Genomic DNA, 14,050 nt, shown 5'->3' with positions numbered 1-14,050 from the left:
ATCCCCTGCCTTCAGATAATTAAGAATCTAAAATTTGACTTCTAGAAACTGCTCCAAGAGGAAGAGAATGTTAAGGCCTAGATGAGAAGTTAGTGCTTACATGAAAATTGTCTGTCTATCTTTTCATTTAGTGATGTTACAAATGGTGTAAAGATATATATATATATATATATATATATATATATATATATATATATATATATATATATATATATATATATATACTTATTCATTCAGTTTTGTACCAGCAAATGTTCTTTGGATTACTAATAACAAAACAAATTCAATTATCTATAATTGTATAAATATATATATGCACCCTCTCATGCCCTAAGGAATAGAAAATTCTGTTATTTTTGGTGGTTTGGTGTTCTTGTAAACCCATAACTACAGAAGTAATGTAAGAAAATGAAAAGTAAAAATATAAAGTAAAGCATGTATAGTAGCCACAATAAGCTTGGACCCTACCCAAACATGAAGCTACATTTCCTATGCCTCTCTATGAACTTTTATGCTTTTCCTTTAATACGCTGCCCCTAGCATGTACGCCAACACAGGACAGACACCTCTACCAATGTAAGGAGCTATTTGAAGCAAGACTTCCATTTTGAGTAGGATTGAGGGAGGTTTAAATATCCAACACTTACCTGTGAACTGACATTCTGCTTGGGAGAATCATATGTACATGGGTAACTAATATCTTGGTTAACATGTTAAGACATAAGTGTTAGGCGAGACAAGTGTGCTGCCATACTTAAATTGACTCTGAAATTGAAGTTGAATACATGTACATCAAGGACAGGTTCCTAAGGAAATCCCGTGTCACAAAACATTAATTGGTCAGATACCTACCCAATGATAATTGTGGATCCCTGGCTTAAAATTGGTATGTAATTATAATTGGTGATGAAAGCCAGCTGTCAAGTCTCTTATATTGTCTTGATCAATCTATCTTAGGGTCATTCATCCCAGATGAGTAAGACTGGTCTCTGAGTTGGTTCTGCAATGATCTGCAAACCATAACAGTTTGAAAGGTGAATTTTCATTCAGTCTTTTACCAGCAAACTTTCCTTAGATTACAAATAACAAAACAAATTTAATTATCTGTAATTGTATTTGTAACAATATTGTCTACTCTAATTTAACTATTACTCACTAGATTTAATTGTTGTCTCAGAGGATTGTTGCTGGATAAGGTCACTCTTACACTTTCTTATCTCTAGGAGACTTCCTCAAATAATTTGTTCTATCCTTCATTGTTCTCAAAACAAAATCATTCAAACTATATTCTCTTGAATTCTGACTGAATTTGTCTGTTTGGCCAAAACAACTTTTGGCAACATGTTCTAATATCTGACAAGGTCTTTCTTATTATCTGGTATCAACTGTTTTTACATGAACTTGCAAATGATATCAACTCCATTGCACTCACAGAACTCATCTGAGTGTCAGGGCACTGAAATGAATTCCACTTACCTTACCTAGGCTGAACTGCCTTTTACTTTAGAAATTAAATATTTGTACTAAGGGATTTTCTGTTCTACCTAAATCATTCTGTAATCCATGGCATGTCTACAGTCAGGGAAATGAAACAACAACTAGGAGGATTTTGATTGAGATCTTTTGTCAGAGCAGCCATGTTGCTGGATAAGAATTTTTTAACAAATTAAAATCACTATAGGTTTTAAGAGGAAAGAGTACTCAGCAGAAGTGAGAAGAAAGAAATTTTTATAGGGACACATGTATATCTTGAGATATCCCAACAGAGAGAAGAAAATAAAAATCAAAGAAAATGAAGTGGGATAATATCTGGAAGATAACTATAGGCAAAATACCAACTCTACAAAAACCCTTTTTAAAGGAGGAAAGGAACCTGGAACAGCCAGAACTAGAAGTGGGGAGGGACATCAGAACACATCATAATACAAGTATTGTAAAAATATAAATTGGTTGTCTGGCTACAGCTTTCAGACACATTGTAGTACATTGAGCTCCACAGAGAGAGCACCATTGTAAGTGAGATCTGAAATACACTGGGTTGCTCTGCCTTCAGAGAAAAATCAACTAAACATGGGCAAAGGAGATTCTAAGAAGTCAAGAAGCAAAATGTCCTCGTATGCATTCTTTGTGCAAACCTGCCAGGAGGAGCACAAGAAGATACTTCTGTCAACATCTCAGAGCTCTCCAAGAAGTGCTCAGAGTTTGAAGACCATGTCTGCTAAAGAAAAGGGAAATGTGAAGATATGGCAAAGGCTGGCAAGCCTCATTATGATGGAGAAATGCAAACATCCCTCTTAAAATGGAGATCAAGAAGAAGTTCAAGGATCCCAACAAACCAAAGAGGCCTAATTTGGCTTTCTTCTTGTTCTTTTCTGAGATCTACCCAAAAGTCAAAACTGACCATCCTGGCATATCCATTGGTGATGTCGCAAAGAATCTAGTAGAGATGTGGAAAAACACTGCTGCAGATGACAAGCAACCCTATGAAAAGATGCTCCCCCAACCTGAAGGACAAGTACAAGAGCTGAAGGAAAACCCGATGCTGCAAAAACAGGGGTGGTCAAGGGTGATAAGAGCAATAAAAATAAGGAAGAGAAAGATGAGGAGGAGAATGATGAGGGTGACTACGAGGAGGAGAAAGAGGATAAGGAAAATGAAGAAGATGCTGATGATGAATAAATTGGTTTTAGCACACTTTTTTTCTATAAAGAATTAAATTTCTCTGTACTGAACTCACTCCTTTTAGAGAAAAAAATGAAATATAAGGCTGTGTAATATTTGTTTGAAATCAAGACACGGTACATGGAACTGTTAGGGAAGTTTTAGGAACTGCAGTCTGATTGGAAAAAGTGGGACACTGGAACACAAGGAATTTAATGGTAGAGCCACAACTTGTGGGAAAAAGGAAAAGAAAAAATGTAGACAAGAAGTGGTTCCTTGGGAACAGGCCCCAGTGCAAATAACCATGAACCTGTGAAAAAGAAGAACTAAAGAATTATGTGATCCTATAAATCAACAACAAAATAAAGTTCGAAAACTTAAAAGATGGGGTAGATTTTATCCCAAGGCAACAGCAGAACCATTATATTAATAATTATAATCAATTATTTATTACATATAATTAACATATTATATAGGGGTTTCATTATTTGCAATTTTGGAAGTACTTATTTTGCTTTTTTATTTTACAGCAGGGTACAACTAACAGATTGTCTTAACTCTAATAAGAAACTTTGACATTTTAACTTGTATATCTTGTATTGAAGTTGGGATAAATACACATTGCAATGTAGGTTGGGAGCAGAACCTAGTAGTTTTAATGAGAATGGCGCCATGGACTAAGAGATTTGAATGTTTGATTCTAGTGTAACTGTTTGGGAAATGTTAAGAGGCATGCCATTACTGAAGGAGATTTGATGATGGTGTGAAATTGAGGTTTCAGAACCCTTGTATGCTAATCTAGTTCTCTTGTTCTTTTACTCATTGTCTGTCTGTCTGTCTGTCTGTATGTCTGTCTGTCTGTCTGTCTCTCCTTCCCCCACCTCCTCCAATCTCTGCTTCATACTTGTGGAGAGCAAGAAAGCTCTTAGCTACTGCTTCAGACATCATGTCTGCTGCCTGCTGTCCTGCTTCCCCTTGTGACAGCCATGGACTCTCACTCTCTGAAACTATAAGCAGGTCCCCAATAAACTCTCTCTCCTGTTAAGTTTCCTTGGTATAGTATAATTCAAGGTAATAGAAAAGTAATTTAAACCAAGAATAGTGCTACTGATTCTGCTTGTAAACATCATTTTCTTCCATGGTCCACCTAAGAGCTGCTAATCTTTACTCATATATTCCTATTGATCTTGCTCTTTATCCCAAAACGATAATGTGATGCTTTCCATCTAACCATTACCTTTCCCATTCAATAAGTTGTTAAAATGCTGTTAAGGCCTGTTACTCGATGGAGACCTTTGATCAGACAGTAACTAAGAAAGACCCAGAGGACACAAATGCACAATTTTAATTTAGTATAATGTCCATGACTGCATCAAAACTTTACCCAAGCTTGGACAAACATCTATAGGCAAGAGCAGTTGACTGAGATCTCAGAAAAGATGCTGAGTTGTGGGAGTGGCTTCTTTAAGGGCTTTGCTGAAAGGTAAAGTTGGACAGTTGAACAAGGTCATGATTGGAACTAAAAACAACTTTGATGTGTTAGCCATAAGAGTGAAAATGAGTAGTGAGCAGAGATGGTTTCTGATAAACTCACAAATGAAGGAGTTTAAGACTTTGATAGAATAGTACCTTAACTCCAAAGAAGCAGCAATTGAAAAGGAGACTGAATGGTAAGAAATATAATATGTCAGCTCCATGACTCATGTTAAGGTATACATCAGTAACCTCTAGAAGAACAGCCTTGTGCGTTTAGTATTCATATCATGATGCAAGTTGAAAAAACATTGTGTCTTAGAGTTTTATTATAGTGAATAAACCCAATGTCTTAGACAATTCTTAGGAAGGAAACCATTTAAAGGAGTTAGGGCTGCCTTATATTTTCAGAGATTCAGTCTGTTATCATTATGGTGGCAAACATGGCTGCATCCAGGTAGACATGATGCTCAGGAAAGAGCTGAGAGTGGTTTCTATTTCTTCATCCACAGGCAGCAGAGAGGAACTGTGTGCCACACTCTGAGTAGCCTAAACATCAGAGACCTCAAACCTTGAAGGACAGTGATGCACTTCCTCAAATAAAGGCAAATCTAAACCATCGAGGCCACATATCCAAATATTTTCACTTCCAGTATACTTAGCATTTAAACTCATGAAACTATGGGGGCCATACCTATTGAAAACACAACACTGTCTTTGTTTCACACTCCAGGATTTTGTTTTCCTACTCTGTGCTTAGACAAATCAAATTATTGAAACAATTTTTAATACCTGAACATAGCCAAGTGAGCCCACCACTACTACCACCTAAAATCAGTAAAAGAAGACTTTATTTGAAATTACTTCTTAGATATTTGGGGAAATGGTATTCAAATTTTACTAACTTTCTCAAAGATTGCAATGAAATCATGTTTATTTACAAAATATTACTCAATTCTCTCTCTCTCTGTCTCTCTATGTATCTGTCTCCCCTCTCCCCACCTCTCTCTGTCTGTCTTCTTACATAAGGTAAATATGATTGTATCTGTATTTTTACTTAGTAATAGTAGATGGTTAAGAAATAGTAGATATTTGCCTTGTTCACTGCATACAAGACTGATTCTCCTGCAGTTGCACTGGTGTTCCTCTTTTGTCTATTCTGAGATAAGTAGGTCATTCATCAGCATTTCTAATTTTTTGATTATCTTTATTTTGTGAATAAATTCCATATCTGCAGTTTTTTAAAATTAGATACTCTGTATGTACATTTTCCCCTGCCCTGCTCCCATTCCCCTCCACATGCAGTTGCTTTCAAAAGTGCAATCTCTTCTGGTCCCCATCTCCACCCCATTGCCTTGTCATTCATTTGTATTGGGTCAACCTACCCTCTCTGGAACAAGAGCCTCTTCTCACTTTGATGAAATACACTGTTGCTTCAGTTATATACCCAACTGGATTAATAAGTCTCTTAAAAATGGACAGAAATTGGTGTTTACTCCATGAAAATTTTGGAGGGTTTGGTTGGATGGTAATGTTGTCCTTCACATGAGGTTTCAACCCCTTTCAGCTCCTTAGGTCCTTTCTTTAACAACCTCATTAGGATCCCTGAATTCAGATGAATGGTTATCAGCAAGCATGATTAGCTGTATCTTCATGACTCTAGCATGTTCCCTGAGGGGGTTTCTTTGTCTGGTTCCTGCCAGTAAGTACTTTCATTTCTATTTTACTAGTTTGAACTGTATCAACAGGAAGGAGGAGTAATAGTAATAGATATTTCTTGAGACCTGGGTTTGGGTTCAATGTTTACCTGTGTTCAAGTATAGAAGCTTAATAAGTAATGCAGCAGAATTGAGGATGTAATACTAAATTATCCTTTGAGTTTCTGCCATTATAATAGTTAGCAGTAACTATATTATCATCTTGGCAGGTTATTAGAAAGGTGAGTTTGGTTGGATCCCCACTCTCTGTTTCTCTTCCTCCACTCTCTCCATAGATCTCTTCAGTCAATCCACAACACCTAACTAAGACTATCCTTACTCTCTCTCTCTCTCTCCTTTCTACCTTTCATGTCTCAAAGGAGGCAACAAAGTTATGAACTTGCAGGAACACATGACACTCAGAACTAAGTTGATTTTGAGTCTTTGTCTGCCTGCCCTGACCTGCAGGATAGTCAATGGGAACCCAGGATCACCAAAAAGAGAATGAAAGACAAGAGATAAAAAGAACAGACAGCAAGACAGGAGGTCTGATCAAGCTGACAAATTTATTTTTCATACACGAGTTTTATACAGGTTGATGAAGGAAATAAAACATATGACTAAGGATCTTTCCTGTTACAGGACTTTTCACAGTCTGCTTTGTGGAGAATAACATGGGGATGGGGACTACTCATGTGTAGAAGAGAATGTTCTGCAGAGCAGGGTGTGTCACCTGGGAGAACTACCTACTCAGAATCAGAGATCACCTGACTTCTGAAAATAGCCTCAATCATGGAAAACAAAAACATAGGCTGAGATATATATAAAATGGTGTTACTAGGCACACTTCCTGCCCAAGGCCAGGCCCATCCCAGATTCTTCACCTCCCACAGGTAACTGGGAGCTTGGAAGTGCTGCAGGTGTGCTTTCCATCCTAAGTAGAAGAGTGAGTTAACTTCTTCTACCCACATTCTATCCCGGGAGATGCCACCCAGAACTCTCCAGGCACAGGCAGAGACTACCCGGGGGAAAACACTTTCAAGCCAAGGTCAGACCCAGCCCAAGTACATCAAGACTGGGCTCTGCCATAGGAATTCACAACCTACCCAGAGAGAGGAATACCCAGAATCAATCTTCCTATAAATATCATGTGCCCTCTGACCCACAAGAGAGACAAGCTCCAGTAAGAGACAACAAGATCACCTAGCATCATGAATAACAAGATGGCAAGAGGCAAGCACAAGACTCTAAGAAACAAATATCCAGACAACCTGGCGACATGGGTACCCAGTTCTCCCACCACAGCAAATAGTGGATATCTTCAATAACCAGAAAAACAAATAGTGTCTCAGGTGACACTACTCTGCCTATCAGTCCAAAACCAGAAGCTGTAAGAATCCACATCCCACCATCTGTATGTTTTGGTGCACTTCCGTTTATGGAGTCCACAAAAATGCAGCTCAACAGAGCAAAGTAAATCAGAACAATACATGCCTGTCACAAGCAAAGAATCTTTGATCACTATCGCTTGTCCTTTTGTTTGCCTGCCTTTTACACACCATACTCTCTGATGTGTTCCTTAGCCTATTTGTGCCAGCAAAACACCATCCAAACAAAATTCCATAGAAACCTCAAATATGTACCGCAGCTAGTCAGCATACTTCAGTCTCTTTCAGGGAGGACTCTTCTCCCCCTTCTTTTGACTGAGCATCTCACCTTTTAAAAATGACACATCTCCTTCATACTTCTTTGATAACAGAACAGTTTTCATTCTTCAATTCTTAACATTACGGCACCTCCCCCAGTGCCCAGTACCTACCTCTCACTCAGAGCATCCAGTCACTGGGTCCTCATCCCAGCATGCACTCCAACACCAGGGCAGCGAGGACATTCAGGTCACTCACATCGGGATGAGCTTCCAGAATCTCGTCGATCTTAAGTTTCTGCTCAGATCCAGGGAAGATGTTCAGCAACCCGTCTCTCAGCTTGATTGTCTCGGCAAAAGATCTCTTTGCCAGCACTGGAACGTTCTGCTGCAATGTTGGAAGTGTGGGAAGCGTGTCCAGGGATGCAGAGGAGGGATGCGGAGGAAGACTAGGGTTCACAGTGGCTCCATGCATCCGGGATGGAGCCTCGGGGCTTTCTTTGGCTCCATCGGATTTGTTGCTCGGTAATGCAAGGTCAAATATGCCCATACCAGGCCCAGCATTGGGTCTTGGCTGCCTGTCTCGAAGAAAGTCTTCCTTTTGAAGAAATTTGTCTAGCCGGGGTCCATTTCTTCCCAGAGGGTCTTGAGGAACCATAAATATGTCCCCCACAAAAGTGTACTGAAGCAGTCTCGTTGTAATAATTTCTCTCCAGGACACTGACTCTGTCACAAGCTCTCTCAAGTTATCATTAGTCACAATGATACCCCCATTCGTCTCTGCTAACTCTAGCAGGAACCTGTCATCATGAGAAGCAATTCTTCGTTGAAAGACCTTCCGAGTAGGTGTTACAAATCTTATTTTCTGTTCCTTACATTACTTTATTGTAAAGCATCTTCTCAGGTTCTTAGTCAAAATGGCCAACTAAAAGGGAAAGAGAAGGGGTGCTTGCTTTGTGTTTTCTAGGCTTTCTTTTGAAACATGGAGGTGTTACTTGGCCACATCATAGGAATCTACAAGGAGGGTGATACTCTAACCATCAAAGGAACAGGCACTGTTCAAAAAGAAATGCCCTATAAGTGTTCCCATGGCAAAGTGGGAAGAGTCAACAATGTCATGCAGCATGCCTTGGGCATGCTTGTAAACAAACAAGCAAGTTAATGTCAAGATTGTGGACAAGAGGATCAGTGTGTGGATTGAGCACATCAAGCACTCAAAAATCAGAGACAGTTTCTGAAGGGGGTGAAAGAGAATAGTAAATAGGAAAAGGGAAGCAAAGGGAAGGGCTCCTGGGCTCCACTGATTTACCAGCCTGTGCTTCTCAGAAACACACACTTTGTGATGATCAATGGATGAGACTCTGAGCTGCTGGGACCATTCCTGATGAATCAACTGTCTAATATATAAGAAAATGAATAAAAAATATGGATGCAATGTATTCTTTAATCTGGGTAGAAGAGTGGGAAGGCTTTTCTTTTTCCAGGTACATGGATTCTTGACCAAAGCTATTGTATGTCGATAACACATAGAAATCAAACACAATACAATTGAATCAGTGCAAAATATATAAATACTAGAGGAGAAATAGAGAATGTGATTTGAGATCTACCAAACCACAGGTGGCTTTGGGGAAAGATAAAAATATACTTCCCTCGACCCATTGGATAGGCAAGATATAGACACACATGCCTATGGCATAAAACTCTGGCTGGATATTGGATGTTACTGTGAAGCCACACATTGTGTTTTTATTGGATAAAGAATTGGAGGTGTGGTATGCCTCATTATTAACAGGAACCTGTCATTTCACAGTTTAGAAAAATGCATGCTCTTAATGCGTACATTTAATTCTAAACATTCAAGGTTAGTTTGTAGAAGGTAGCATCAGGGCTTAAAAATGATGTTTAATTGAGAAGCACATATTGTGATGAATCAGTGAAACATCTGACAAAAGAATTCCCCAACACTCATGTGAACAGAGAAGTCATAGTACACTTAAAATAAAACACCACAAAGAAATAAAAGAGAGAGAGGACAAGGCAATTTCCAACAGCAATTTTCAGACGCAGACTGAAGAGAGTACAAACAAAACAAGAAGAAGACAAGAGCTAGGGAATGAAAAAGAAGCCAGCATATTAGACCATATTGCCAGGTTTTAAGAACTGGCCCCTTCAGGGACCAAACCCCTGACTGCTGGGAATTCAATAAGAGTTTCCCACAACTTAGTGACAGGAAGTTCCACCATTCCACTGTTCTCACTGCACCTCTGCTGTCTCATGGCCAGGAAGTTTTGGGGGGATGCTAGTCCTAAGTGTCCGAGGAACCAGAGAACATCTTAAAGCTGCAGTTGCTGAGCTGTCCTCCTATGACATTCAGCAGTTGGTCCCATCTCCTGCCAGGATTCCATATTCTAACTCAAAATTTCATATCTAAAAACCAACTCTAATTGTCCTGGATGATAAAGGCCAAGCCGATTTTAACAAGGAATCCAGAATCCGTCCAATACTTGAAGCTGGGAGAACATCAAAAAGAATGAGAGTGCCTCTTGTAAAAACTGTACAGGGTCTTGTACTTTCAGGGATATGCCTATGGACTTCACACTAGAGGAATGGGAATGTCTATGTTCTGCTCATAGGACACAGAACAAGGATGTGGCATTGGAAAATTGCAATAATCTATTGTTTGTGGAAAATCATCTCATATCTGGAATGCATGGTAAGGTTGTGGATAAATTCCATGACCATGTGAATGTCCAAGAGCAGTTTTCTAAATGGGATAAAATTAGGAAAATGACTCTTGAATCCACCCAAAGTACACCTTGTCAAACTAATCACCATGATGACTCTCATCAATACTCAAATCTAAAAAAATGGGAAACTGTAAAATCCAGAGGTGTTTGTAAATATGAAAACTGCATAATGAATTCAAATGCATGTACTATCTCTACTGTAAATGAAGGAATCCACATAGATCATTTACATACAAAAGTTATCTAGAGCTCATCAGAGAATTCATACAGGAGATAAAACTTACAAATGCAGTAAATATGACAAATGTTTTGGCCAGAAATATGATCTTATTAGTCATCAGAGAATCCATACAGAAGAAAAACCTTACAAATGCTCTGAAAGTTAACAAATATTTTGGCCAACTATCTCATCTTAGTAATCATCAAAAAATTCATGTACAAGAGAAACCAAATAAATGCAGTGAATGTTACAAATGCTTTGGCTGACAATAACATCTTGGTAGTCATCAGAGAATTCATACAGGAGAGAAACCTTACAAATGTATTGAATGTAAAAAATGTTTTGCTCACAAAATAAGACTGAGAATTCATCAGAGAACTCATACTGGAGAGAAACCTTACAAATGCAGTGAATATGACAAAGGCTTTACTCACCAAGTTAGTCTGAAAAGGCATCAGAGAATTCATACATGAGATAAATTTTCAAAATGTCATGTTTATGAAAAAGGCATTAAGTATAATGCCAGTCTGATTGATTGATTAGAGTAGAGAAACATCCTAAATTAAGTGAATGAGACAGTTTTTACCGACAAAAGTTTTCTAAAAAGTCATTAGAGAATATTTACAGGGGAGAAGACTTTTAAGAGTATTGAAGTTGTCAGTGCTTTCTTTTGGTTTCTCTCTTTGAATGTGAGTTCAAATATACTACAGCTGACAATCTTCAGAGATGTAGTGAATGAAGAAATATCTACTTCTGCATTTCAGGCCAAAGAAACCATTTACAAATTTTTTCTGGTGAAAATATAATCTTTGAAACAATTTGGCATATTTTTCAATCAGGATGTATTTTTGCAGCACTTGAGGTTCCCCACTAGACAATTTTTTGATTAGAAAAAAATTGTGAAAACCTTCAATAAATATTCAAATACTAGAGAAGTTCAATAGATTTGCTGGGAGAGACTCTTAAAACATCACAATATAGAATAGTTTTCTTTAAACTTTTACTTCTTACCCTTCAAAAATTACAAGATAAAGACAAGTGGGAAGCCAGAAGTACATAGTATTGTGTAACACTATCATGGCAACAGAAATTACTGATTTCAAAGGAAAAACAGAGCTTTTTAAACCTAATAAAACTGACAGCATGATATTTCATTGAAATAATCAAATTCATACAAATGATACTTTAAAAAGCATATTGGATTCACTGAGCCACCAAGACTACATTTTCTCTATAAAATAAAGACACCAATGATGTAAAGTCTCCTTGAACATTCTTATTCTTATTAAACTCATAATTCTTATGAAATATTGATTTCCTGTTTTATGAAAATAACAGTGCCCGAGTCTCTTGTTCTGTGGTAAACAAATCCTTCCCCATTGTCCTGTAAATAAAGATGACTAATCAACAAGGAAAAAAAAGTAGCCCACAGACTACCCTGGGTCATAACCCCATTTCTAGGTCTATCCATTCATTACTAGAGATGTCCCCATCATGAATTTACTTCTTTCTTACCTCTGATCCCATACCCGGCCTTACTCACCAACAACACAGTGTGTTCAGTCCATCCACCCTCAATATCTACTTGAATTCTCTTTCTGAGAATGAGTCAGTCATCCTACCTGTTTACTCCTTGTTATTTTGCTTTGGTATTACTGTGGCTAGTATCTTCTTTATCTTCTATTTCTCTAATGATACCCATTTAGAGCGCTTAGGTCTCATGTCAGTGTTACCTCACTCTTGCTGATTTAGAATTACACCTGACTTCTCAACCGAGTCTGAAAGTTAAATGTCTCATGCAGATACATGACTTGCAGTCATTAAGAGAACACAGATGACAATTTACACTATTAAAAACAAAAACCTTCACTCACAATTGCTGAAGATAAAAATATTTCCTTGTCAAACTCAACTTTAAACTTCTATTTGCAAACCCAGCCCTACAAAAAAATATTAGGAGTAAATATCCAACTGATGGTGATTAACCATATTCAAGAAAATACAGGAAATAATTTCAGTACCACACAAAGAAAATAAGTGAAACATACACACACACATAGAAATACACACCTTCATCACCACCAAAACCAGTATCAAAATAACTGGATTTGAAAGTTATTTGTCATTAACATTAATCAATATCAACAGACTCAGCTGAGCAAGAAAGAAGCTCTAATTAAGCGACAGCATAGAAAAACAAGATCCTTCAATCTGCTACATACAAGAAACACACCTCACAAACAAAGATAGTGCAGCTTCAAATTATTTGCCCGCTAAAAGAAATTCCAATAACACTGACCCATTAAAGAAATGGAGTAGCAAGCCTAGTCCATAAAAAGTTAGAATTTGGCACATTTAATCCCCTGATCCCCTAAAATATCCTACTTACCTCACACTTAGTTATTTTCATCTATTTGTCCTTATTATCTATTTTATTTACCCTTTGAGAAGGATTCAATCATCTTCTCTCTTTTCTCAATGATATCTGGCTTTGGTGGATATAGATAGAATTCTGTGTATTTTCTAATTTACTGATGATATCCACTTATTAGGGAATAGATACCATGAATGTTCATTGGTTGGTGTTATCTCACTCATGGTTTCTTAGAATTAGACCTGACTGTGCAACAAAGACTTTAAAAGCTGTTAGGTTCTCTACAGATGTCTTACAGATATTAAGAGAAACTGAGATACCAACTTATACTAATATACACTTGAATAAAATAAAACAAAAGAAAACAAAAGTCAATGTAACAGTTGTCTTTGGGTGATCTCATTGACAATTAGTTTTCTTTGTCCCTTATGACTCTTTCTGCAACTCTCTCTGAATGTTACAAAATTAATCATCTTTTTTCTTTGAAGCAGTGTATTGCACTAATAATCTTAAGATATTTAGGAATTACTTATCCCCTGCCTTCAGATAATTAAGAATCTAAGATTTGACTTCTAGAAACTGCTCCAAGAGGAGGAGAATGTTAAGGCCTAGATGAGAAGTTAGTGCTTACATGAAAATTGTCTGTCTATCTTTTCATTTAGTGATGTTACAAATTGTGTAAAGATTATATATATATATATATATACTTATTCATTCAGTTTTGTGCCAGCAAATGTTCCTTGGATTACTAATAACAAAACAAATTCAATTATTTATAATTGTATAAATATATATTTATATGTACCATCTCATGCCCTAAGGAATAGAAAATTTTGTTATTTTTGGTTGTTTGGTGTTCTTGTAAACCCATAACAACAGAAGTAAAGTAAGAGAGTAAAAAGTAAAAGTATAAAGTAAAGCAGTTATAGTAGCCACAATAAGCTTGGACCCTACCCAAATATGAAGTGACATTTCCTATACCTCTCTATGAAATTTTATGCTTTTTCTTTAATAACTTCCTTGGATTACAAATAACAAAACAAATTCAATTATCTATAATTGTATTTGTAACAATATTGTCTACTCTAATTTACCTATTACTCCCTAGGTTTAATTGTTGTCTGAGAGGCTTGTTGCTCGATAAAGTCACTCTTACTCTTTCTTATCTCTAGGAGACTTCCTCAAATAGGTTGTTCTATCCTTCATTGTTCTCCAAACAAAATCATTCAA

This window comes from Micromys minutus, assembly GCF_963924665.1.
Source record: "Micromys minutus genome assembly, chromosome: 23".
NCBI lineage: Eukaryota > Metazoa > Chordata > Mammalia > Rodentia > Muridae > Micromys > Micromys minutus.
This window is presented reverse-complemented; position numbering follows the sequence as displayed.